At 31.6% G+C, this 27,791-nt stretch overlaps 1 protein-coding gene and 1 non-coding gene across 2 annotated transcripts in view; one reads left to right on the top strand and one right to left on the bottom strand.

Annotated features, from left to right (window-relative positions):
• The window catches only part of LOC148304255 (uncharacterized), a 74,874-nt gene extending 64,729 nt beyond the window's left edge, over positions 1-10,145 (bottom strand). Inside the window, exon 1 of the mRNA XM_088268705.1 lies at positions 9,859-10,145. The gene's annotated coding sequence lies outside the window, so the exon portion shown is untranslated. The remainder of the gene's footprint in view (positions 1-9,858) is intronic.
• Positions 10,146-13,269: 3,124 nt separating this feature from the next.
• On the top strand, positions 13,270-13,361 carry TRNAY-GUA (transfer RNA tyrosine (anticodon GUA)). Its single transcript is given in 2 exon segments — positions 13,270-13,306; positions 13,326-13,361. It is a non-coding gene; the product is annotated as a tRNA-Tyr (tRNA).
• Positions 13,362-27,791: the final 14,430 nt, after the last annotated feature.

Raw genomic sequence — 27,791 nt, 5'->3', positions numbered from 1 at the left:
TTTTTCCCTAAATAGATAGGTATACACAAACTACGGAGGCGAAAAAATAAATCCGCGATAAATAATATTATAAAAAACAGTCTACGCTGTTTTGGCTTACAGTCTTTTGACTTACTAAAACGATGAAGTAAGAGCGGGAATATTGATTTTGACAAAGCATTTTACACGAAGGTTCTTTAAGTTGTTCAAACTGACCTCATGAATACAAGTAGATTGGTACTTTCGTAGCCTAAATTCTGTATTAAATTCGCTAATGATACAGGTAGTATGAAATTTAAACTTAGTAATTAATTTACAACATTTTGAGTGTGTCCAAATACTGGTTCACAAATCTGGATTATCTCCAATTATAGGAGTTATTTGCATATTATTTTTTGACATATCATCAAAGACTTTACTTTCGTTCACTTTAGCGGCAGCTTGCACGAGCATATACATGTACAATATGCCACCCCGAGTGCCCTAGCCATTACTGTTATTCTCTTTTTCCTCTTATATATAGAATATAATAAAATCTTATTTTCCTCTTCTGTTCCTTTTCCCATATAGCAGTAATGTAATGATCGAGTTAACACCACACCGGGTCGTTCCTATGCGGTGCCCTTTTCACAACTTGGGCTAAGATTGGGACCAGAAGAAGAATGAATAATAAAGGGAAGAATTTAAGTATTCATGATTCTCGTTCGGATAGATTTTTTTAAAAATATTTGAGAGAGCTTTTCGCGATTCTGTTTCATATGTGAGTACAATCTAAATACTATATAATGCGATTACGAGAATAACAACTTTATCGAGGCACGAGTATTTATGGCTTCCTCTATACCATTTTCAGTGTAATGGATATTTTCTATGGCAATGAGTTAGTAGGAAACGCTTGCAAACTCAGTTATGCCGGTTGACTGCCGATTTATTCGCAGCAATCGACACTGTTCGTGTAAAATACAGAATAGATAAATTTTGCTCTATAAAAGATTTACAACGAAGATATAAATAGTTTGTACTATAAACTTTATAGGGTCAAATATATAAACATTTGGATAAAAGTCCGCCTCCGTAGTGTAATGGTCAGCACGCTCGGCTACCGTTCTGGAGGTCCCGGGTTCGATTCCCAAGGGGGGTAAAATAAATATAAGTGATTTTTTCACTGTCATATTTATTCAATATTACCCTGGACTGGTACCTGAAGCGGAGGGCTGATCACCTTTCCTTCATGTGTAGACGATCAAGATAACACTGCGTTTATATGACGCAGTGCCCTATGCACCATTGGGGTGCGGATAAGGGTTTTATTATTATTATTAATATAATATTATATTATTCTTATATTACAGTGGCGTGCACAGAGAATTAATTAGGGTAGGCAGAAGAGGTAGGTAGTAAGGTAAGCTAGGTACTACTTACTATGGTTGGCAGTAGAGGTAGGTAGTAAGGTAAGCTAGGTACTACTTAGTAAGTTAGGGTAGCTACTGGTTTCTATTTTATATGGCACGCGGGTAAGTAAGGAAAGACACTGCTTTTCTGCCTATATTGAATGCATGCCCCTGGTATAGTGTGTCATTTTTATAATTATTTAATGGTTAGTAATTAATTAAATTTTCTCCAGTTGAAAATGTAGATAAATATTTTTTATGGAAACATGGAGAAACACGTAAAGAACGTGCAATCAGACATCTTCCATGATAACGTGAACTGATGCCAAAACACTTGCTGTAACGTATATAAGTGCTACGAGAACCTACTTTATTTTTTGTAGCAATGGTTTGTAAGTTTAAAACGAAGCTATGTATGAAAAACAAGCATTCATAATGTAATAAATATATACTTATAATTTATATTTGAAGCACTAACTTTGTAACTTTGTAACTGAAATGAAACTTTGTTTTGAAATCACTATAAATATTTTATTATAACTTAATTATAACATCTACCGGTTTCGAAGCTAACCGCTTCTTTATCAAGACTGATTAATACTATTTAATATGTGATAAAACATTTATAGTGATTTTAAAACAAAGTTTCATTTTAATTACATAATAAATATTTATATTTAAAAAAAATACATTGTTTTCAAACAAACAAAAAATTAAAACATGAATGAAAAATTAATGGTTTTGTTACAAATTATATACTTTTTTGTTCGTTCTATTTCAACATTTTTTGGTCTTTCAATAAAATTCCTAATTTCCTTCGCTCCTAATTTTTAATCTAGGCCTATCCTTTCCTTCTCACTTATTCTAATTAAAATTAAAAATAAATTCTGTAGATAATCGAGAAATGAACCAGGTTCTTCCATGCATGGTAACTGGTAACCAAAGGCGCTAACCACTAACCCAGTGTGCAACAGGGACGGAAGGTTTTCATATTTTATTATCCACAGTATTGCGGTATCCACAGGTAAAATATCCTATCACGCATAAAATTGACGTTGACAGTATTCACGACGAACGTTGATGAACTGATAAGTACGCTTTAATATTTGATTGAGGGTGATGTGTCAATACAAGTTACAGAAACGTGCTATTATTAGGCTATTACACCCAAAATTTTATTTCGGTAAATGGGATATTTACACCAAATAGGATGTTTTTTGTGCATTTAATTTATTTCAAAGCATTTTTACTAATCACAAGTCAGTCAATATTTTATTGATTCATAATTTCATTCACAAAAATTAACTACCTATTCTTTATTAAACCACTTTTTTCGATGAAATATTTATTGATATTATAACAGATAAATAGCGTTATTTTATAATAGTTAATATAGATTTTTGCTTGGATAAGTGTTTGATTGGGATCTAAACTAATGTACATGTATGCACATACGTATGTGTATGTGTGTACTAACTTGTATTTACATCATGTAAAAGGTCACTACTTGTCAATATTTGGCGGATGTAAACATTCGTATTTAATGTAAATATCATATTTAGAGCATTTGACATTTATAGTGCACGAAACTTTTATGTACCTATCGATAATTTATTTTAGGGGTAGCAGGGAGCACGAGGCATTTCAGATTCGAAGAGAAAATTTAGTAGAAACGTTTTCAGATGGTGATCAAATTTATAGGAACCTATCTATTACAATCTGTACATATATGTACATCTGTACGTATTAGTCGCAGTAAACAGTCGGTCAAATTTAAATGACCACATCAGAAAGACATTTAAAAAATCTACTCTTGAAAACGTTTCTCATTACCACCCGTTCCCTCACAAAAACGTATGTAGTGTCTGTTATATTTGATGTAGTTATCGTGTTGTAGTTAAAGTCGAGTGCAAGTAAACGATATTATTGATTTTATGAAGTATTCAAAGTACCATGATGGTTTATACATTTTTAACCATTGCCAATGGATACCACGGTGCAACGAAAACATCTATAGTATTCTGAGTAACACTGATTTCCCATTGCTAAGATATGCCCGGTGGGTCTCGTTGCTTACAGCTACAATAATTGTAAGAAATTTGTGTTTTCTGCTGGCAATTATTTTGGGTTATTAATATTATATGTAATGGTGTCAACCGGGAATTACCAGACGTTTCCGGAACCCTTGGTTCAAATTTTATAATTTCCATAAACCGATAAACCTGTTGTAAAATGACAACTGCAAAATTATATGTTTGTTTGCGTTATCATCCCGTTTGCGTTACCATCGAATTTCATTGGGGTGGTTTGGATTTCTAATGATAAAACGCGATACATTTAGTTCTATGTATGTTGCTAAGACACCGTGGATGTGGAACAATGGCAAATAAGATTTATTGAGACATCCGAAAATAACAGGTAGCCCGTTGTTTTGATACGCCACCCACTATTTATATTTTTATTTTGTTTCACGAACATAAAATTAATTTTAAAACACAAAACTAAGTAAATAACAGATGATTTGTGATAAACTCGAATTATATATAATATGGATTTCTTAATAGTAAGAGAAGTTGAAAGGCGTTAATGTAGAATATATATATTTTTCATTTATTTTCTGTGTATAACTTTCAGGAACAGCTAAATAAATAATGATGGGAAGCAATGGTAAAAGCATACCTAATAATTAGTAGCGCCTCCATCGTATGCCGATTAAGGTAAACAATATATTTTGTTGCCTACCTAAACAGTATCTTTAGTTTTATTATTATTATTAATATATTAATCATTCAATGCAGACAAATGTATAAAAATTATTTTTATTAATCTTAAACTGGAATTGCTTAAAAAATCATTCTAAAACTAAGAATAAGCAATCATTTTTCTTAAGTATTAAAAATTACCATAAACGTTAACACGCGTTCGGTATCATTACAAAACATAATCAAGCAATATTTATAATTTATAATTGAAGCACTAACTTCGTGATTTTCCATTTTATAATTTATGTTGTTTTATATGTATATTTTTTTAATAATTAAAATGTAACTTTGTTTTCAAAACACTGTAAATATTTTATTATAACTTAATGACAATGTCTATCGGTTTCGAAGCTAACCGCTTCTTTATCAAACCTGATCTACTTAACAAAATTCAAAATATTTTGACGATTAGGTTAGGTTAGGTTAGGTTAGGTACTGGAAAAAACCTTTGTTTTTTATATGATTCAAAACAATATTCAGAAAAAAATTACGTGCTCAGAACACAGAATTAATGACATTGGATCTATTTCCTTGTACAATATACAATTTAATTCGGAAATAAAATGTTATTAACGTGTTTTAATCCTTTTTTCCTACAAACATTTATATATTGAAATGACATTATGCAATCTATTTCCATGGGTATTGTTAAGGTCGGGCCCTACGTGCCAGTCACCACCTATTATTGTCTTTTGTTTTGGCAGGCGTTATGAAATGCCAATTCTCTATTTTATCATATTCGACGGATGTCAAAGCATTAGAATATAAATATACATGACTTTATAGTCATGTATGAAATACATTATTATATTATTAATATATTTTTCCCTCCTTTACACAAGCAATCCGACTATGATCCTATAAATATCTGTAAATTTATACCGCATATTACTATGTACTTTAGTACTGTTATGTACTAGTAGTAATATTACATAAAACAAAACGAAACAAAAACAAAAAACAAAAAAATAAAACAAAAAAAACAAAGTTTTTGTGGACTAAATTATTTAAGGTACGCTGATGACATAGTACTAATCAGTGACAGTAAAGAAGATTTAATATCAATCCTAATATAGAATATTTCAAACATTTCTCTAGTAAAATAGGTCTAGAAATGAACAATAACAAGTCTAAAGTAATGTGGGACCAAGACCCAATTAATTGTGTACCAATAAAATTGTTAGAGGAAAACTACTACAGAATGTTGGAGAATATTTATAACTTTGGTAAATTTTGAAGGTTGTTGAATGAGGGTTATCCTAGTCAGCGAAATTGAACGAAGAATGAGATTGGAATAGGTATCCGTTGGAAAACTCAGGAATAAAAAGATACCTCAACACCTCTGAATAGGCGTCTTCAATCAGTGTATACCAACTGCACTAATGAAGCGCAGACATGGACACAGAAAATTATATCAAAACAGGCTATTACGCAGAGAGCCATTGAACGAGTGGTGTTAGGCATGTCCTTGAAAGACCGTAAATCCAATGAGCAGATGAGGCAAAGCACCAAGTTTGCAGTCATTAAACAAATCATTTCCATAATCAGTGGCTTCTAGATGGAAGGTGGAATTAGAGAGTCCTAGAGTGGCCACGAATAGGAATACGGAGTACAGGATGCTGGCAGATGCTCTGGGCTAACGAGCTCAAAACGAATGCTGGGTTGAGATGCATTTGGACCACCCAGGATATGAATTCCTGGTGGAGTTTAAGAAGGTCTTTCCCAAATCTGGATGCAAAAAAGCCCCCGTAGTTAATTGAACGTAAGTAGCAATTAATAATTACAGTGAATGCAAAAATGGAGTCAAGTATTTAACTACTACAAAACGTCATCGTTGTTAAGATTTCATTAGTAATTTCACTCGTTTATACTGCGCTTTTGTTATATCGGAAAGCATGGCGCCTTGATGTCTTTAGTATTTACAGCCATTGATTTTTTCCTTACATTTTCATATTAAAACGGTTTTCCAACATACATTCATTATAATATTATGGGGGGAAATGTCCCGCAAATCGCAAACCGGCAATCGTTTCTGGGAAAATTGGCTGGGTATTCAGAAGTGGAACATCTACATACTCGTACGTACTGCATATACGATATATTTGTAACATATGTATGTATAATATGTTCCTATACAGAGTTGCTTGAGAGCTGCAAGTGAGAAAAAAAAGTTTTTTTCTTCCTTCTTATATTCCTTATACTACTTTGATTGATGCATTGTTCTTTGTTCAACATAAAATTACACAGAAAGAAAACAAGCGTGGTTGACCAACGAATTCAACACGGAAAGTTATATGTACTCGCGTTTAATAGGCAGATGGATTGTCACTGCACTACAAAGCCAAAAAAAACATTGTACGTAGGCACCTACAATATAATAATATTGTTTTGAACTTTCGCATTGAATTTTGGTCGGTAATAAACAAAAATATATTAAGAGATATAAAAGCAAGTATACCAAAGAAATCCATTTCTGTTTTTCTTTCGTTTCTTCAAATGTTTAAATCGACGTACCTACCTATAATCTATTAATAATACCGTAAATAAAACAGTTTAGTTCTAGATCGAAATATCGATATACCGCGATAAAATCTAGACTTCACATCAAAACTGTTTTTAATTTCTAGGTTACTTTTTAGAATATAATGTATATAACTACAAAATATATCTAAATACAAAAATGTTATCTTTTAAATCAATAGTTTATTTTAGACATGTCTTTGTTATTTTTTTTATAAAATTCATATTTTTAGAGCAATTTCCCCAAAACGTGTTGATCACTTGATATTTCAATACGACATAATTATTTTTAGTACACGCATTTTATTTATTAAATCGGTATATCTAATTACATATGATAGTACAATCATATTGTAAAAAGGTTTTAAAAAAACTAATATGTATTTTTATATTTTTTAATGTAATGACCGTTCCACTGACAATAAAAGTCAAATTAATGATCTAATTGTATGAGTCAAGCAAATTAACCGTATGAAATAAAACAACAGTCGGTTTGAAATGAGATTGATTCAGATTCTCTCATGACTGTAAGATATATACTTTCAAAATATTTTGAGAATGTCTAAATTTGTTTTACAAGAAAAATAGGACAGATGTTTTTATTTCTTAAATGTTTTTCGCAGATACTTTGTGGCACATTTTATAAAGTTTATAAAATTAAACAACTTTGTTTTAACCACTTTTTCGTTATTAGTACACTTTAACCTACCGGTTTCGACAAGAACCTTATCATCATCAGGGTTTATTAAATTCTAAAACATTAAAAACATTAAAATACTCATAGTTAATTTTACATTCCCTTACCAAAAACTTCCACACACTCCGTACTTCGTCGATGTTTTTAATTGAAACATACAAGTATATTTAGATATTTCGAGAATTCAGTAATGTGGTTGTCAAATATGGATCAAATGGTGATTGTTAAACAGCGTATAACGTGACACAAGAGGTACAAGGATCAAACGAATGCCACGTTGAGGTTGGCGGAGATTGATGGTGACTGGAGTCGCGGGCTAGAGACAGAGATGGATGGAGAAGCTGAACAAGAGATGGATGAACGGCTACCGGCACAACAGAAGTGACGAGGACACGGAGTGCGCAGTGTGTGCTCGAATTATTTATTATGTCCAAAATTGGCATGTTCAACCACATGCTGAAGACACTATACTCGAGTTTTGAGTTATTAGCTATGAAATTATCACTCAAATTAGCCAATGACAGGTCGTAAGGCTTATAAATACCCAGACTTCTTTATTCCCACCTCAACAGACTTCTTCGTTCGTACTGAAATTAACATTAAATAGGAGTAAGTATAATTTAACTGTAGGTAGGGAAAATAATTACGGGATTTGATAAGAATTTTATGGTAAATTCGGAAAATCTTGGGATTAGATGATTTTTCTCCAGGTAGAATGTATTGTATACTCTAAGTGAATTTTTAGTTTTATTAATTGATTCGGCAGTCACTTTGTGGTAAAATCTATCCATTTTTTTATTTAAGTTTTACTTAGTAGATAACACTATTTATTCAAATCTATTGAGACACGTGTTTCTATGCATTCCGCATCTATTTCAATTTCATTAAGGTGTTTGAAAATGATGCGGAATGCATAAACACGTGTCACAATAGATTATTAAAATTGTGGTATTTACTAAGTAAAACATAAATTAAAAATGTATTTTAGTACCTATTTTGAATCAATGGAATAAACAATAACGATACCACATATTTGCTATGTAAATAGAAGCAAAACAATTTATTTATGGTAACATGATATTTAAAATTTTTGTTATCTGCGTAAGATTGTTTCGCTTTTTTTCAGGAGGATAATGTTATCAGTATTCAAAAGAATGTATTCCGGATCGAAATTGAATTATAAATGGTGGCGAATAAATAAACTGAGTAAAAAGTTATCCTAAAAATAATATTTTAAATTGACGCACCAGTAGGAAAAGCAAATTCTCTTAGAAGATTTTTTATGCAGACAAATTAATATTTGTTACTACAAGCATTTTTATTTGATAAGAATTTAATTTCATCAATCGATCCGGCAGTCGCTTTGTGGTAAAATCTATCCATTTTCAATCTATCCAGTTCAAGTTTTGCTTAGTAAATACCACTATTTCTTAAAATCTACTGTGATACGTGTTTCGATGCATTCCGAATAATTTTCAAACACCGTATGTGAAGCTAAGTCTGAATTTTAGAGTTGTGTCCTTGGGACTTTGAATTTTTAAGTAAAACTTCAATTTTAAAAAATTAAGAATGTAACTAAATTCATAATAATAATAATTTGGATAACTTGTATTGATAATACCTCAGCGGCGCTTATTCGAGAGTATTTTTAACTAAATCGCTCAAAGTAACGTGGAATTTTATGGATTATATTTTGTTTAAACAAAAGGTTGGAATGTGTAATGTGTCTACGGTGTACGTAAGTACGGTGTAGGTATACGTACATACCATTTGCGTACATAACTGAGCTACATACCGCAGAGATTAAGCAGATTTGGCGCATTGTCACTGCAATTCAACTGTGATCTCTTCGTTGTTAGATATTCATTTAATTTTACATACACGAATGTGCGCCAGCTTTAAAAATAGTTAATAATTGTAATTCTTCTTCTCTGTCTTATACAATTTGTTCAAAGGTCACCGAATAAACACCCTGGCTCACTGCAATCAAACGTACTTACCACCACTCTAAGGAGATGGACAATTATCACATCTGTATCCTATCCCATTGAGTTGGTTTTAATTACTCTTGAAAGCCAATAATTCCGCCAATTCGCTACTTATTGTTCATCTGTTCGTGTCATGTCAGGTCCCCCTGACGTCGATCACTTGAGAGTAATTGTCCTTGTCTCGGGCAGCTCTAAACAGCGCCTCGACGGTCCTGATCCCCGTCCTTATTCATTGTTACTTATTACATAGGTACTTATTCATTGTGTTTAAATGATTTCATCAATAATTGTTTAATTTACTTGATTTCAAGTAAAAATTACTATGTGTTAACCGACGTTACTTGATTTCAAGGATTCATAAAAACAAAACAAACTGCACGTATTGTGTTTGAGGTACGCAATTTCCCACGGGTATCCTTTAAAAAAAATGTTGTTTGGCTCTTGTACTCTTACTAAGTTTGTTCTCTTACTAAGGATGAGATTGGATGTTAGTCTAATTTTAGAATTAAAATTAATTTTACCTGATAAAAAAACGCATCAGGATTTGACCTTCACAGTGCGAATCACGTCTTGGAAGACAAACATACAGGTCTCCAGCATCACTGACAGTCGCCGGGGATGATATCACGGAGATCGGGGGTTATTTGTCCGGGGTAAGACTCCATTCCGGGGGTGGTCCGGTGTTGGGTTCGGTCGCCCGCGGCTCCGAGGAGCTCGAGTCGCTCGGCTACTCCATAGTGCCCGCGCGAGGGTCCGTCCCGCCATGCGCCAGGCCGCCGGTGGTTCCCGCGGGAGGAGCGAGGAGACTGGCTCGCGCTGGCACTGCGGGCGCCCGCCCCCGCCCGGGCTGCGGACGGGGGCGGGAGCGGGGGCGGGGGTGGCGGGCGCACGCGCCGGCACCCTCCGCCCGACGCGTCGCGGCCGCTGCCTCACACAGCCCGCCCGGAGCTGCACCGCGCATCCTACACGCTACGCACCCTATACGCTCCTGAAAACTCTCCAAATTGAAAACCATATCCCCGAAAAATTTCAATATTCATAATAAACCTTTCAACCATATTAGCTGTATTAAAATATTAGCGGGATTAAAAGCTAAACACAATCTTTTTCCATGATACTGTAATATGATTTTTATACGTAGTTAAAATTTATTCTGAAATATCGTAGTAATACAGGAGAAAGTGACCAAGTGCATTGTTTTACAAAAACGTGATCATTGACTATTTGACATCTTACTAGCTTAATATTGCCCTGAAAAAATCGCAAAGGATTTTAAACTTGAAAGTATAACATATTGACTTGGTAAAAATGACTAACTGCATTGATGTTTATTTTTCTTGTCAAGCAAAAGTGACTTAAATGGCCCTCCTGAACATTTTACGTTTTGGTAGTTGGTCACTTTCTCCTGTACGACCACGATATATTTAAGACCTACTATTAAAGTTGCCTTAAAATCAATAATAATATGTAAAAGTTTATTACTGTGTTAATAATTTGATTGTTTGAAATCCGATTCCCGAAAAATCTCATTATTCATAATAAACCTTTCAACCATATTACCTGCATTCGGGATAAAAAGCTTAGCAAAATATTTTTACGTTGCATTATTATTATACATACTTATTACGTAGTTGAAATTCATCCTAAAACATATTTAATACCTACTAATAACTAACCTAAAAAACAAAAGTACTATGTAATTATATTTATTACTGTGTTAACAATTATTTCATCTTTAGTGCTGTTTAGATTTAGACCGATTTATCTGTACATCACCGCGAATTGTAAGCACCGCATTAAATTACACGTTCCTGAAAACTCGCCGAATTTAGAACCTAGGTAATACATATCTTCGATTCCCGAAAAATATTTATACTCTAGAAAAATCTTTAACTATAGTTACTGTATTCGGGATTAAAAGCTTAATGCAATGTTTTTCCATTATGAACTTGTAAATGAGAACACTTGTTTTTTACCACTTGAATTTGAGTTGAGTTGAAGTGTTCTTATTTACAAATTCATCATGTCTTACGACAAAATGAATGCCGAAACAGTAAAATAAAAATTCCATGGTATTATTCTTGTTATACGTAGTTGAAATTCATCCTGAAATATATTTAATACCTACTATTAAAGTTACCTAAAAATCAATAGTAGGGAGTATGTAAATGTTTCTTATTAATCCTGTTTTTTACAGATTGATTGTGACAATTAGGATCTATGGAACTCTTAAGATATTACACATGTGTGATTTATCTGTGCATTTTTGTTTTACATATTTGAGTATCTGTAATTGAACCGGCCGAAAAATATGAAAGGATGGGGAAGAGGTCCTATATCCTAAAAGATCTCCTATATCCTAAGGCTAAAGAAGAAGTCCTATATAAGAAGTCCTATATCCTAAGGCTAAAGAAGAAGAATAATATAATTGAACCAGCCATCTGCGAACCTATGATTTGTGGTTTAGTATGGTGGTTCCATGTTCAGTAAGGACAATTAACACATTTAAATGACGGATAAATTAGAAGGACTTTATTTACGAACCCATTATTTTTTCCAACCGACTTTATGCAACCATCCAAATACGGTTTGTAATACCTTCGCTTGCTTCCTCCCCATACCCTTCATCCGTGCCAAGTTTTCTTCTATAGGGTCCGCCAAATAACATTTTTTTTTTGAAAATGGGGCGCAAAACATCGAGTGTAGCTTCGGCTGTGTGGCACGTAGCGCCGTCCTGTTGAAACCAAATGTTGCCAATATCCTCCTCTTCAATTTTTGTGAACAAAAATCCGTTCAACATGGCCCGATAACGATCGCCATTGACTAACGGCCACTCCTTGCTCATTTTCAAAGAAAAATGGCCCAATTATGCCTCTGGACCAAAATCCGCACCAAACAGTGACTCGTTTTGGGTGTACCGGCTTTTCAATGTATGCGTGCGGGTTTTCTGTGCCCCAAATACGACAATTTTGCTTGTTTACATACCCGCCAAGATCAAAATGAGCTTCATCCGAAAAGATGATTTTTTTGGCAAAATCGGCATCTTCTGTAAGTCGAATGTCGCAATATTTCCCAGCGTTGTTCAAGCGTATACACAACCATATTCGCTCAGCGGAAGGATAAAACTAATTATCTGTCAAATCAGACATGAGCTAAGTGTTACCATTCACGAAATAAGCACTAGTTGAAAAAAAAAACTTTAGATGGCGGACCCTATATATGACATACTAACGGACCCGGTATCCCGATGAATAGTACGCCTGGATATATTAGCGATTTTTACGCTAACAATTTGATAACTTATAATCGATTCCCCATTTAACATAATGGGAAGTTGAGGTCCCGTTCTATACAAAAAATACTAAGCAATAATGGGTACCAAAATGTAAACAGTGTTCCTATACTAAAATCATGCGACTTACCCTGTCTACATATATAATTTGTTATATATGTATGTTTGTTTTGATATCAATAACATCAAATTTCATTACGAATTGATTAAACACCTGAGTATGCGTTAAACTCTTATTTTGATCAAGAAATTTGTACTAAATTACGCATTGTGTAATCATTTTTCACTTATGGCGACAATGCTATTCTCAACTCATTTATACTAATCAAGTAAGTGCCTATTACCTATTTGTAACGTACTGTTCTAACGTTGTCTTTTTTTAAAGATACTATCCATATAAACAACAAAATTCACGTAAAGTATAATATTTTTTATTCGTTTTATCCAAGGATAGGATTTGTAGGTTAATCATGCGTTTGTCAAGTAATTTGACGGGAAAAAACAAAGTGTACAATAAACACATAGGGGGATATCGAATACAAAACATGCATCTTTATTTGCAATGCAATCGAATTATATTTAAAAGGTCTTATATAACATCATGATTTTATATATAACATTTTGCGCACTCCGCTCATCACCTTCGATAGCTCAGTTGGTAGAGCGGTGGACTGTAGAGTTATCTGATATATGGTTATCCATAGGTCGCTGGTTCAAATCCGGCTCGAAGGAACTTTTTGATGTTTTTTATTTATTTTTTATTTTTTATACATTAATAATAAAATGATGTCATTTTATATAAATGATCAATATATATAAATGAACTTTTTCTTTACCTGATTTTTACCAATAAAGGCAATGGCTGACAATATTTAATTGATGCAGAATTCAAAATATTTTTTTATAATATATTAGAATCATAAAAAAGTGGATGTGCATTAAATCAAATATTCTTTAGATTTTAAAAAAAGTAATCCCCTATGACATTGATATTTATCTCACTTATTTATGTACACATATTCTTTGTATGAAAACATGTAACTTACCAACTAAATAACTATCACGCCGCTTCCCCGCAGGGATAGGCAGAGAGAATCGAACGCCACACCACTCTGTCTTTGCAAATGCTTTTTTTTTTCAAATACTAAAATATCAGTATATCAATATACCAATTTTGTCAAATTATCATTTTCCGCATTGTCAGTAGAATAGAATTGGCAAACGCACACAGAAATACTAAAAACGACGGGTCTACGACGTGACGTAGGTATGTATCACTATGGAATGACGTCACTATGACGTCAAAGGCAAAATACTGTACCTACCTTCTCACAATCCTGCCAAGGAGGGGGGGAAAACATCCTAGTGGGGGTAACAAAGGCTTCCTTTTGAAAGACCTCGTTCTCTCCCTTGGGTATGTTCTCCTAATACAATATTTTTATTATTTTTCTCCCGTACTCAGATGTATTTTCTATTTCGGTCTTTAATCAAATTGTTATAAGTCATATTAAACTTTAAAAAAAAAACATTTAGGCACATTGGTAAATATTAGATACCCTTGTATGTTATTAATTATTACCATGCCACGTTTCAAATGTCTTTGTTCAATCGTAAAACGCATACATACAAACATTTTAGAAATTACTCATCGGGAATATTATATAATATGTATATAAAAACTGACCATTTATTTTTGTCCCCAAAACGGGACATTTACCAATTTTAACCTTATAGTATGGATATTCAAGAAAATACGTATTTTTTCATAGTTTTTATGTATTATTAAAAAAAAAGGAATTGATAAAGAAAATAAGAGGAATAAATTTTATAAAAATTTTAAAAAAAAGTTGTTTTATATTGGGACAGGCTATGTAAAAACGGGACGGTCCCGTTCAAAACGGGACGTATGGTCACTTTATGTATATATGACATTATGAATGTAATATTATTTTTTATAATCCTGTTTTTTTTTATTAAATGTTTATTAATATCTGAAAATAATTATTTTCCCACAATAACTTTCGAATAAAAAAAATGTATTGAAAAAAATATATTTTAAAAATTTACAAAAAAATTGTACTAATTAATACGAATCACAGATAAACCAGCAATTCGAAGCCGCATTTAGTGACACCTATATGGCTTTTCTAAAAACTTTTCCAAATAATTATAGATGTCGCCAGTGCATATATACATATTTTTAATTTATATTCTATGTCTAAAGTTTGTCAATGATCTCATTAATAGACAAGAAATAATAAATATTACTAAAAAGTTTAATTTGGTAGTACGCTGAAAGTGTTTTAATATGATATGGATTAAATTTATATAAAAATTAGTAAAAATAATGAAGTTGAATAAGTCTACGTGCCCTTTATTCACAAAATAGTATGTGATTGCCATCTATTGATAAGGTTAAAATGTAAATATTGTTTTTGCGCATAATCTAGTATCTGGTTAGTACAATAGATGTCTCTAATAACAATAACAGTAATTATGTATAATAATTTTGGGTAATTTACGTATTGCCCACGTGTTTCCACACAAATCTTTACACACACGATCATTCCGCTAATGATTTTCGTACACACTAATTATTAATGAAATGTTCAAACATGATAATAAATAAAACCTTTTTTTAAGATAACTCGTTTTGCCAAGTTAAAACAAGTCCAAATTCGAAATTGTGTTTTAATTAATTACATCATATTTTTAATTGTTATCGTTGGAGGGATCATTTAGATTCCTGAAATTCAGATTTGAGGACTTTTGAATTATGCCTATTTAAATTTTTAGTTTGAAAACGTTAATAACCAAGCCAAGGCAAAACAACAAAAATATCATAATTTTTTCCAAGAGTTGGGTGTATTTTTTTTGTTGACAACTATCGAGATAATTCATAAGTAATTATCTTTTTTATAGGTAGGTATCTAAAGCGAAATGCCACTCCTATTTATTATCGACTTGCTTTTGGTTTGACACAGCTGGGAATCGAACTCGGCGCCCCGAACACAGCACTAAATTGGCGAATTTTTCGATTATAAATAATCATTAGATTAGTAAATAACGTATCGTGCTCTCTCTGCATTAAATATAAATTTAATGGCAAACACAGCGGTGTCCCAATTTAATTCAGCCAATGAGAGAGAATATGCAAGTAAGAAAATTTATCATTTCTGTGAAATTAATGCAGGTATTCATGTATGAAAATTCGTATTCCTTTCTCGCCCCAGGAGACGACGTTTATTTGTAGACTTACGATATTGTGATTTTATAATTAATTCGTTCCAACTAAAAATATAATGAATTTGATTGTCAGAGCGAATATTTGCTATATTTTATTTGGGGGTATAAGAATTAGTATGGTAAGTATATACAAATCTAAATACCATCACCTGTTGAAGCAATACAGGTTTGGAGCAATTATATTTTTTTAGGGTAATAAAAGATTTGCTTTTCCAAAAATAAAATTTTAGCATCATTTATGCTCATACTATGTACGTATAACTTACTACTATGAAAAAAAACCATCATTTCATTTGTTAAATTTTAAAATTTTATTTTCGCAACACCAAGCATAGAAAATCAATGTTTTCAAATTTGTGTACTGATTGGGGTGATAAGCTTTAAGGGGATATTCACAAACACAGAATTCATTCCACCGGAGAGGTCACATGTATGTTCACGACCGATTTTTTTAAAGAATATATATTGGATTTTTTTTTTTTGGAATATATATAGAAAAAATATTTTTACATATTTGTTAACTTGCCATTCAATAACTCTTCTTTTCGAAATCATATAATTTTTTGGAAGAAAACCTTATAATTTGGAGGATAATTTTTGCAATGCAAAAACAGTGTTTTAAGAAAAAAATCAATTACCGTAGAACGGGGCTACTTGAACTTTGATGTGTTACTTGAGCCTGGTAGAAAAATAAATTTAGATCGTGGTATCGATCGAAGTATCGTGACAATAAGTGTCACCTGTCAGGGAAACAATTAATCATGTCGATACGTTCATTATTGTAATCCAAATACAGATTTTAATATTTTTTATACGTAAAATGTTACCTGGATTTAGAGAAAATTAAGTTGCGACCTAACGAATACTGGGGCTTAAAAGATCGTATACAAAAACGGAATTAAGTAATAATTTATTTTAAAGATGTCGTTATTTAATTCGATCCCCCATGTCTATCCCAAACCTAATATTATTTATAAAAGGTATGTAATATGTACGTACTACCCAGTTGAACACTTGTTATTTTTCCGCTTTTTACGCAGCATAACATTTTCAGCATGTTTGTAGCAATATTATTATATATGTATTGTGGGTAGGTAAGTACTTATTATGTTAATAAGCATATGTTGTGTGTATCTATCTAGTATTGTAGTTTTCGCGGATGTGACCAAGGTTATCTCAATAATGATCTGCAATTCATAATTATTTAGGCATATCGTGTTCGTGAATCTATGTACATTCGTTTTTAATTTGCCTCGTTTTGGTTGAATTTTTACCACTCTTTGTATTCAAGTCATGACCAAAGAATCGTACAATCTCTGTTTATAATCGACTGATTCGCTGTTTCCTAAAACCCATTTTTCTCAATACATATTTGACATAACGTATCCAACAGAGGATGTAGGATAATGTATAACATATCGCTCACTCCTTTCAACAACGTCATATATAAAAAATGTCAATGGTCAGTTATGCATGTCTTCGGAATGCCCAGAAAATGTACTATATCCCAGCAAAAGCGGCTTGTTTTTAACTTAATATTAACGCAGGTAAAGGGCAGCATGTGTTGTTTTTGCATTTTGAAGAAAAGGTATCGTTTAAGTATCTTTTTAAAAATACTATATATTTTTCAAATGGAGAAAAAACATTCAGGTTTTACCTAAAAAGATCTGTTACGTAAAAAGTTTAATAAGTGGCTTGATATTTATTTTTAATACATTTTATTATATTAATCTTTGAAAACGATCTCCTGAACAATCAAGTTTTTTGATATATGACGTTGTTGAAAGGAGTGAGATAAATAGGATCATTTATATTTATCTCAATAAAATATTTAGAAAGCGTTGGTTGTGATTTTCACTTTATTTTGTATTTAAACTGTTGATCATTTGTGTAATATCTCCTGATAAAATGACATACCTACGATAAGGCTGGTTTAACTTTCTTCGGGTATTTTTGTTTGTTTTCACCCTTAAGTTAAATATGCTTTCTGGCCTTGGGGGTATTAGTATTAAGTATGCAGTACATACTACAAAACTAATTAGAAATCCTATTTAATTCCCGTACACACATGTACCTAATAGTACTCAGTATATTGGAATTTAGGTAGGTACTATCTATAATGGAATCGTGTACAAACATATAATATCGCTCACTCCTTTCAAGAACGTCATATCGCTCACTCCTTTCAAGAACGTCAAAAATCAAAAAACTTGATTTTTCAGGAGAACGTTTTTAAAGTTTAAAAATATAATATAATGTATTAAAAATAAATATCAAACCACTTATTGAACTTTTTACTGTGCAACAGATCTTTTTAAGTAAAACCTGAAGATTTTTTCTCCATTTGAAAAATATTTAGTTTATTAAAAAAAATAATTATACCACACCTTTTCTTAAAAATGCAAAAGCAACATTTACTGCCCTGTAGCGGGTAAATATTAAGTTAAAAATATGCCTCTTTTGCTGGGATATAGTTCATTTTCTGAGCATTCCGAAAACATGCACAACTGAAAATTTACGAATTTTGATTTATGACGTTTTTGTAAATAGTGAGCGATATGTACTGGGTATAATGGAATTTAATATCTTCATACAATATTTTAATATCAATATGTATATGTAGGTACACATATTTAAAAGAAAAAAATTCATTATATGTGTGATTCATACGGGAATAAAAAAACCTAATTGATTTTGAGAAGTATCTATTATTTTATTATGGATATCAAAAAATACAACGAATAAAGGAGATTTTAGCACGAAAAATAAATTTCGAAATTGTTTGAGTAAAAAAATCAAAGTAAGTATTCTTAGTAATACAATATTTAATTCATCAAAATACTGTAGTTAATATGATTAATATTTTAAAAATAATATGACGATAAACCAGTAGCTTCTCGGTTTCCTAAAATTCATTATTTTAAAGAGTTTGAGGGAAACCGAATATGCACAATAATTATTTAAGTAAAATAATAATATCGTAGGTACAAGGAAACAATTATTGTTCTTTGTACCTATGATGTACACACAGGTCTGCGTGGCTTATGGGGCCACCCATTTATAATTTTTTGTCTTGGTTTCATCAATTAAATTATTATGAATTTGATGACAATACTTATTTTAAATTAAAAGGCAGAGGTAGCGTGCCTATTTCTTAAAATATTTTCAATTGGTGATGTTGATAGTACGTGTGATCGAACGTTTTTTGTTTTATAAAGTTATACACTATCGTTGTAAAGTAGTGGAATTTATTGTGGAATTATTATGAACATTTATTATAGAACTTTTCTTCTTCTTTTTTCTGGTGTAGGCCTTGTGACCTGTTTTTAAGGGGGATTAGCCTCCTGCGAGTCAATTCCCAGCTATCGATTCATCTCTTTGGTGGTCTGCCCGGGAGTCGTCTACCATAGGGTTAGCCGTACAGTGCTATGTGGAGGAGTCTGGATGGTTCCATTCTCCTCACATGTGCATACCTTTCTCTCCTTCGTTGCCTGCCCCACCTGACGACATCTTCGATCCCGCATATTTCCCTGATCCTGGCGTTTCTTTTATGTTTATTATAGGACACTAATAAAAAATAATGTCCAGAAGTATTTCCATTATGGTTAACTGCAAATTAGCTAATTTACACAACATGTCAATTACTTTCCAGAAACAGTGTTTTTTTAATCTTAATATATCTATACACATATGTATTTTATCTATTAAACCAGAAAGAACATTAGCTGAATAGAAAAGACTATTGTTAAAGTTTCTAAAAACCTATAATTTTTTTCTTGGTAGCTATAATATCGTAATTCTTTAGTTTTCATAGAAAAGTGCATTCACAATAGACTCTTTATTGATCGTCACAATGTAAGTACAAGAATGTACTTGAGAATACCACTTACTGTAATGATGTTTTTGTAGCGAATTAAAATAATAGAATACTGATAATATTAATTATTGCAAGAAGCTGCCAATTTCACGTAAATTAATCATTACAAAGGAAAAAGTAGAAATATTCAGAAGTCGACATGAATGTGTTAATAATAATAATAATAATAATTTTGGATGATTTATATAGCGCCATTTTCGTAAAAAAATACCTCAAGGGCGCTTATACATGTATGGATTTTGATATGAAAATGATAATGAGAGAAAATTAAAAATATATATATATTAATGAAAAACGTCGTCAATCGGCTGAGTCTGAAGGCAGGAAAGTGGAGCCGCCGTATTGTTGCGCTTTCTTCGCGCTCTTCTTGGGCTGGAGCATGACCAAGATGTTGGACAGGACGCCTCACTGTGTAATGGTACTGCCGGAGAGCAGTTTGTTAAGGTCCCGTCATTGTGGATATTCAACTGCAGATGGCGTTATGTATCAATCACTAAGATGTATTCATAAATATACCTAAAATCAAAAACTCTTGGGGCAAAAACTCAAACAATATTATCTAAAAAAAATGCCGCTGGAGGCTACGTCAAAATGTCTTATTTACAAAAAAAGTATAACTAGCTCGTATATTCCAGCTTCGATTCGTCCGACACGAAAAAAAACTGATGAATTCCTAATTACTCTGAAGAAAAAAATCATAGAATATTAATTTGAGACTTATAGATACTTTTGTATTCACGATTATGTAGCCGGGATTTGGGAGGTATTGCTGTACATGTTAGTATTTATTTATTGTTTTGTCCTGATCTTAAACTATTTTCGCCAAAAGATTCATAAATATTTGTTTTTAAATTTACATTATTAAATGATATTGATTTTTTTACAATATACCTGTTTTTTATTATTTATATCGATACGATATAAAATATCGATTGAAATAATATCAAAATATATCCTCCAGAAATCCAGTTAGATACAAATTTGATACCGTAAGTTAACCGATAAAAAAACGTTGGGCAGTTTAAATATTCCACCTACATAGGATTTTATCCGTTCGGCTTTTAACTGAATTAAAAACTAATTTAAAAACTAGGGATGTCACGGGATGGATATTTGGAGAAAAGTAAAACATGGAAAACGATGGCAAAATTAAAAAAAAAACGCAGTGAGTAGTTTATGTATTTTAAGTATTGGAGAATAAAAAAAGAGAAGAAGAAGTGATTTATAAGTTTTACACAATATGACAATGTACGAATAAACATACATTCTCTTAGTGAGTCATCAATTTAGAAATCTAATATTCAGGTGCCTACTAATTATTCTGATGACCCCTCATTAGTGACTAATAAGGGTGTACGTGGGCATACATAACCCATGGTTAGTGATGCCAATAACCGACTAACTAAACCGATAATAACCGAACATTCATAACCGGTAGTAACTTATCAAAGTTTAGCGGTTGTAATACTGCTGTAGCTTGGCTTCGAATATAATTTGAAGAGTTTGATTCTTCACTCGGTCAATCATATTAATTTTTAATTTGTAATAAGTATGTATAATATTCGGATTATATGATTGAAATAACATGATTCCACTTGTTTTATTGGATATATGCTGAATCTATCACTCTCGCCACATCATCAGATTTTTTGGATTTATTCCCATGTTAGTTTCTGACTAAAACATTATTCTAGCTTTTTTATTAATTAACAATTTAACCTTTTATTAACATCTCAACATAGATGAAGAAAAATATGGAAGTCTGGGCATTTACGGGGCTTACGACCGTCATAGGCTGGTTTAAGTGATCACTTTACGCACGTGTAGTATTCACCAATTTGACCCATGATCGACAAGTACAATACCCAAATTCTTGGAACTTCTATATATATATATATATATATATATATATATATATATATATATATATATATATATATATATATATATATATATATATATATATATTGTTCAAATCCGAAACATAGTGCTTGAATTCACTTGAATTTCACTAGATACATCTATGGTGAGATGATAACTTTTTAAATAGCAAATAGATGTTAATCGTTTAATAATTCGGCTACCAAAATTACTAAACTCTTTGGTCACCGTGAACGTTTATTCGCTCACTACTTCCAAACTGCTACTCGTGCATCTAGGAAAAATGTCGTGTGCCGTGAAGTGGGTAGATGGGACCTGACGTCCTGAACGCTTAATCTGACCACAATAATGACTTGTGTTGTGACTTGGTCATTTAAATTAGTAACAAAATACTGACAGATCGTGCATTCCTGAAGTGCAAGTATGTAAGGTTACACCTCGAATGGGGTCACACGCATCCTACCCTACACTCTTATTTGTTCACCGCTGAATTAAATTCATTCAAACCCTTATCCGCAACCAATGGTGCATAGGGCACTGCATCATACAAACGCAGTGTTATCTTGATCATTAACACATGAAGGTTAAGTACCAGTCCAGGGTAATACGGAATAAATATTAGAGTGAAAAAATCACTTATATTTATCACTTATATTTGACCCCCCTAGGAATCGAACCCGGGAGCTCCAGAACGGTAGCCGAGCGTGCTGACCATTTCACTACGGAGGCGGACAATTAAATACATGCAGTAATCTAAACTAAATCAGCAAGCTAAGCGCCTATAAACCTCATTATTAAAAACATAAACATTTGTACAATACCACTCATTGAATTTTCATTACACACGACTAGTTTAGAAAACTACAGATGTTTGCATCTACAGGTGAAAAATAAAACTTTATAATGTTTTACTTTCCACCTGTAGATGAAAACATCCGAAGCTTTCGAAACAAGTGGTGTGTAATGAAATAACACTCATTTAGTGGCATTATACAAGTGTGTTTTTATTTTGTTTTGAATATTGAAACCGTTAACTTTGTAGATCATATTGATATATTATTTCGGGAAATAAAAATACTTTGTGTTTTGATCCACTCACATTTTTATTAACCAACTAGTTTCGGCAACAACCTGTTGCCTTCTTCAGGGTTTGATTTATGACTAATTCATAAATTAAACCTTAAACCCTGAAGAGGGCAACAGGTTGTTGCCGAAACTAGTTGGTTAATAAAAATGTGAGTGGATCAAAACACAAAGTATTTTTATTTCTCGAAATAATATATGTTTTTATTTTATTTTTAATAATCAACATTTCATTCCACAAAGTTAATGCCGAATCAAAAAACTTCAACAAATTTATTTGTACATATAAAGATAAAATATATTAAACTTATTTAACGTTCATTTTTGCAATTTTTGTACAATATCGTCAGAAGTAGGAACAATTCCACGATCGTTTTGAATTTTAAAATATTGTCTAAAACAAATTGGTTGAAATATATTTTACTACAATCAAAAACATAGATTTATATAGATCATAGATCGGCAAAACATAGAAAACTTTCACTTATAATGATTCAAAAGGATTCTTCCTTTAAATAGTATATTCACATAATATACGATCTGCCGGTAAAGGGTAAAGTAATGTAGGTACACGTAGTTTTTAGTATGAATTATGAAATACGTTTTATTATCCTATGACGTAATATATAAATTTCGTATCTACTGGAAAATATTCTTTGATAGGGATATTAAATATTTGTACTTATACAATACCTACTCAATGTTCAATTGTGATATATCTTTATTATTATTAACAAGCTATAAATACACAAGGTTATCGATGCTACATTATATCATGTACATATGTTACATTCGTAAAATAAAGATTTTAAGGACCAGAGAAGAAAATTTGACTTGAAATGTTAATGTAAATATGTTTATATTGTTGTGTTAAAAATAATACAATTGAAAAAAATACATGTGTTATTTTTGTTTTTGTAGTAGGTATACTAATTACGAGCGTATTTTAAGAAAGAATATACTAGATCATGTTATTATTATTTTTCTTTTAAACCTTCTCCGCACCCGATGGTGCATAGGGCACTGCATCGTAGCGAAGCAGTGTCATCGTGATCGTTAATTGCATGAAGGAAAGGTGACCAGCCCTCCGCCTCAGGTACCAGTCCAAGGTGATATTAAATAAATATGAGAGTGAAAATCACTTTTATTTATTTCTCCCCCCAGGGATCGAACCCGGGACCTCCAGTACGGTAGCCGAGCGTGCTGACCACTACACTGCGGAGGTAGGTGTTTATGTTATTAGTATATATATTGTATATATATATATATATATATATATATATATATATATATATATATATATATATATATATATATATATATATATATATATATATATATAAATATGTATATATATATATATATATATATATATATATATATATATATATATATATATATATATATATATATATATATATATATATATATATATATATATATATATATATATATATATATAATAATAATAATAATAATAAAACCCTTATCCGCACCCCAATGGTGCATAGGGCACTGCGTCATATAAACGCAGTGTTATCTTGATCGTTTACACATGAAGGAAAGGTGATCAGCCCTCCGCTTCAGGTACCAGTCCAGGGTAATATTGAATAAATATTACGGTGAAAAAATCACATATTTATTTTCCCCCCTTGGGAATCGAACCCGGGACCTCCTATATATATATATATATATATATATATATATATATATATATATATATATATATATATATATATATAAGAATATTGCAAGTGAATTTTGTTACATTATTTCTATAAAATTAACTGTGTCGCCATGTTGGTTCCGTTTATTTTTTAGTACCTGGATTTGTCGCCATCCAAATTACCTAATGAATAATTTATTTTAATCAGGTAGTTTTTGAATCCAGGGTGGAGAGTCGGTTTATACCCTTTAAGTGTTTGTAAACTTTTATTGTATTTTTTTATAGGCAGTTTCAACAATAAAAAATGTAAAAATCTTTGGATATACCCAGCAACAAACAAGTCAATACCCGTTTTTTTTTAAATTTTGTATCCATCTATTTCAGCATTATGTATTAATTTACATTATTATATCCCTAATCCTCCTTACTTCCAGAAACGTTGAGGATTTTCCAGATCCATAAATGTTGAGCTTACCCGAGTTGTCATCGTGTCTACTTTAATTCTAGTACTGGATAGTAAGTAGTGTGGCTAGGCAAGTAATTTATTACCCAAGAACTAGTTGTGGAATTTACAACAATAATTAACTTTTATTCAAACTTATTACCCACGGAGAAAAAAATTAGGATCATTACGTTTTAATTTGTATAATTTCTTCATTAAAAACAAAAATAAATATTAAATATTTCAGCTTTAATAGTTTTCTTTCAAAAATAACTCTTATATTTCAGTTCAAAAACTACTTAAATTCTTGGATTCAATTCACTAAGCGATTGGCCCCGCGAGGGGGCAGACGTTGTTTAAAATAATGCATATTGGAATTTAAAAAAAAAATACATTAACTTCTTGCCTCTCAATAGCTCTTTTCTTTTCAAACCAAATGTGTATTTATTACGAAGAAAAACTTATTTTTTTAAATTAAAAAACGTTGCTTTAATCAAAAAATTAAATTACGTCAAATGTTACCTGGGTGTAGAGAAAATTAAGTTGCGATTTATCGTTTATACATACGTTCTTAAGAATAATACTGTATGTTTTAAGTAAAGTGTTAAGTGCGTACATTATCAATAATGATGATTTACAAAATGATGAGTATGTACGAACGGACAGGTGAACGAACATGGAACTTCGTCCAAGTTTTCACATGGTGAGGAATTTAGCACATTTTCAGTAGCTCGTATAATTTCCAGTCGAGTATGGGTCGAGTACACTTTATCTGCTTGTGAAATTCCTTGGGGTCGATACAAAGGAAAATTAGCTGTTTTACTCTGTAGTGGACTTTTATTTCATACGACTTGAGCATTTTAAAACTGATCGTCGCTTTGGGAAGTTAAATAATTAAATTAGTTTATATTCTTACTAAAATAAGTCAATTAAAAGCTGTCTACTCGTACATTACGTACTGATACCTAATTCAGGTGTCTCGATATGAAATTGTGAATTTGTTTGCTACTTTTGTTTTTAATAAATAAAAAAAATTCTGTCTAATAATTTAGTTGATATGCAGTAAAGTAAATGAGAAAAACTCTGCCTTTTCCTCCAACCATTAAATACGAGTATGTGTAGTTACCAAATGTAAAAGCTTGGGGAATAATTATGGAATGGTTCAAAATTATGGAGTACAAAAATGCTGAAGCCCTGAGCTTATAAACTTGGTCATATAAATATTTCCTTGTAAGATAAATCATGAAATCCACGAAATAAATTTGCATTTCTTAAATTTTGTTTAAATATACATATTGCCTATGAAGTGGTTGGAGTATTTTTTTTTCTTTCTATTTTAGTTTATTACTAAATGAAAAAAAAAACAATTATTGCTTTATGTGTCATTTGTTTACTTACCAAACACTGAATACGGTACCTACGTATTTAAGATAAAAAGGTTAACTTTGTTATGTGATGCAGTTATTCCCTGCATTTATGGTAACGGTAATAACTAGATTTGTATTTAGGCGACTTAACCCTAGCCATAGAAAACTCTACCTGAATGCCATAAAATGAAATAAAATAATGACAATGTCCTTTGAATATTCAAAACATACACTGACCGTTACATAAAAATAATCCATAAAAGTCGTAGGTATCCAGGCTCATTTAAAAGTTAATGTATTTTGTGGTCTCGAGTCCGAACATTAACTCATCCGGCCTATTGAAAAAGGTACTTATGGGACTTTTTCAGTCTGAGAGCTTTCATTTACTTTGGCACCCCAATGAGGAAAAAGACTGCGAAGATCAAACGAAATAAAAAAGTGCAGGATTCATTCAAACTTAAAATCAAAATTGTAATAGGGTAAATCGTTCTCGGGAGTTATTATCTTGGGGAACACCGGTGGCTGATATCTTGTCCCTGGCTCGTACAGGAGCCAAAAACCAACAAAAAATATAGCTACCTACCTTCATTATTAAAAAACAAGTTTTCCTTGTATGTAAATCAACAGATATTAGTTACAAGATATAAGGGATTGCTGTCCTATAACTTGAATTTAAAAAAGGTAATCCTAGACATATCGAATGTTGTTTTTTTTCGACCAGCATCAATAGTATTATAGTGTTTTATGTTGTGGTAGGTAGTAAGGCTGTAGATAATATATCTGGGATTTAATTATTGAAAGACCCGTTCTAAAAGTAATATTCTAAGCTACAGCGATAAAGGATAAATGGAAAGGTACAACATAATTTCGACTGTCTATTCGTTGTAAAAATTAATTTTTAAATATTTTTTAAAATTTAATACGTTCATACATCCTTCTGAAAACTATACCTTACCTAAATACGAATTATTTTTTTAAGAGCATGGAACTGACTTACTGCAGGGTTTTTCATAGTCAATTTAAAATAAATGATCCATATGTATATATCCTCGTATATATTTTTTCCAGTCGATGGTAAAACATATTTTTTTTATTAATTTATTAATATTAATTAAATTACTTTATTCTCCTGTTTTAGGACAAACTATTGACAAGAACACTAATTCTCCCATATGTATTGTTTACTTTTTTTGTGTATAAATTAGCTGACGTGATTGATGTTAATTTAGAGTGGTATTATCGAATACTGCACACTTTTATTGCATAGTATCCAATAACAGGCGATAAACTATTCAATTGTGACAATTGTGGTTATATACAGGACGTCTGAAAATGTGCGCAAATTCGAAATGCTAAACTAAGACGAATTCTTATTTCAGCAATTCTTTAACGCAGACTAAGTTATTTTTTTTGGCTGTCGCGAGTGGTTAAATTGGTGACAGTTCTTATATTTCTGGCGAGGAAGAGCCTAAGGTATTTACTGGTGATAGTCCACACCACCAACCACATCAAGATTTTCTAAGCTGTTCCCTGTTCTGAACAAATGCTTGATGTACCTAAACTAGGTACTTACTCTAAACTCTACCAAATCATAGTCACC

The sequence above is a fragment of the Brachycentrus maculatus genome, unplaced genomic scaffold, assembly GCF_059751285.1.
Source record: "Brachycentrus maculatus isolate JH-2025_06_01 unplaced genomic scaffold, ASM5975128v1 h1tg000326l, whole genome shotgun sequence".
NCBI classification, from domain to species: domain Eukaryota; kingdom Metazoa; phylum Arthropoda; class Insecta; order Trichoptera; family Brachycentridae; genus Brachycentrus; species Brachycentrus maculatus.
Note: the sequence above shows the minus strand (reverse complement) of the source record. Positions and strands in the feature narration are given on the sequence as shown.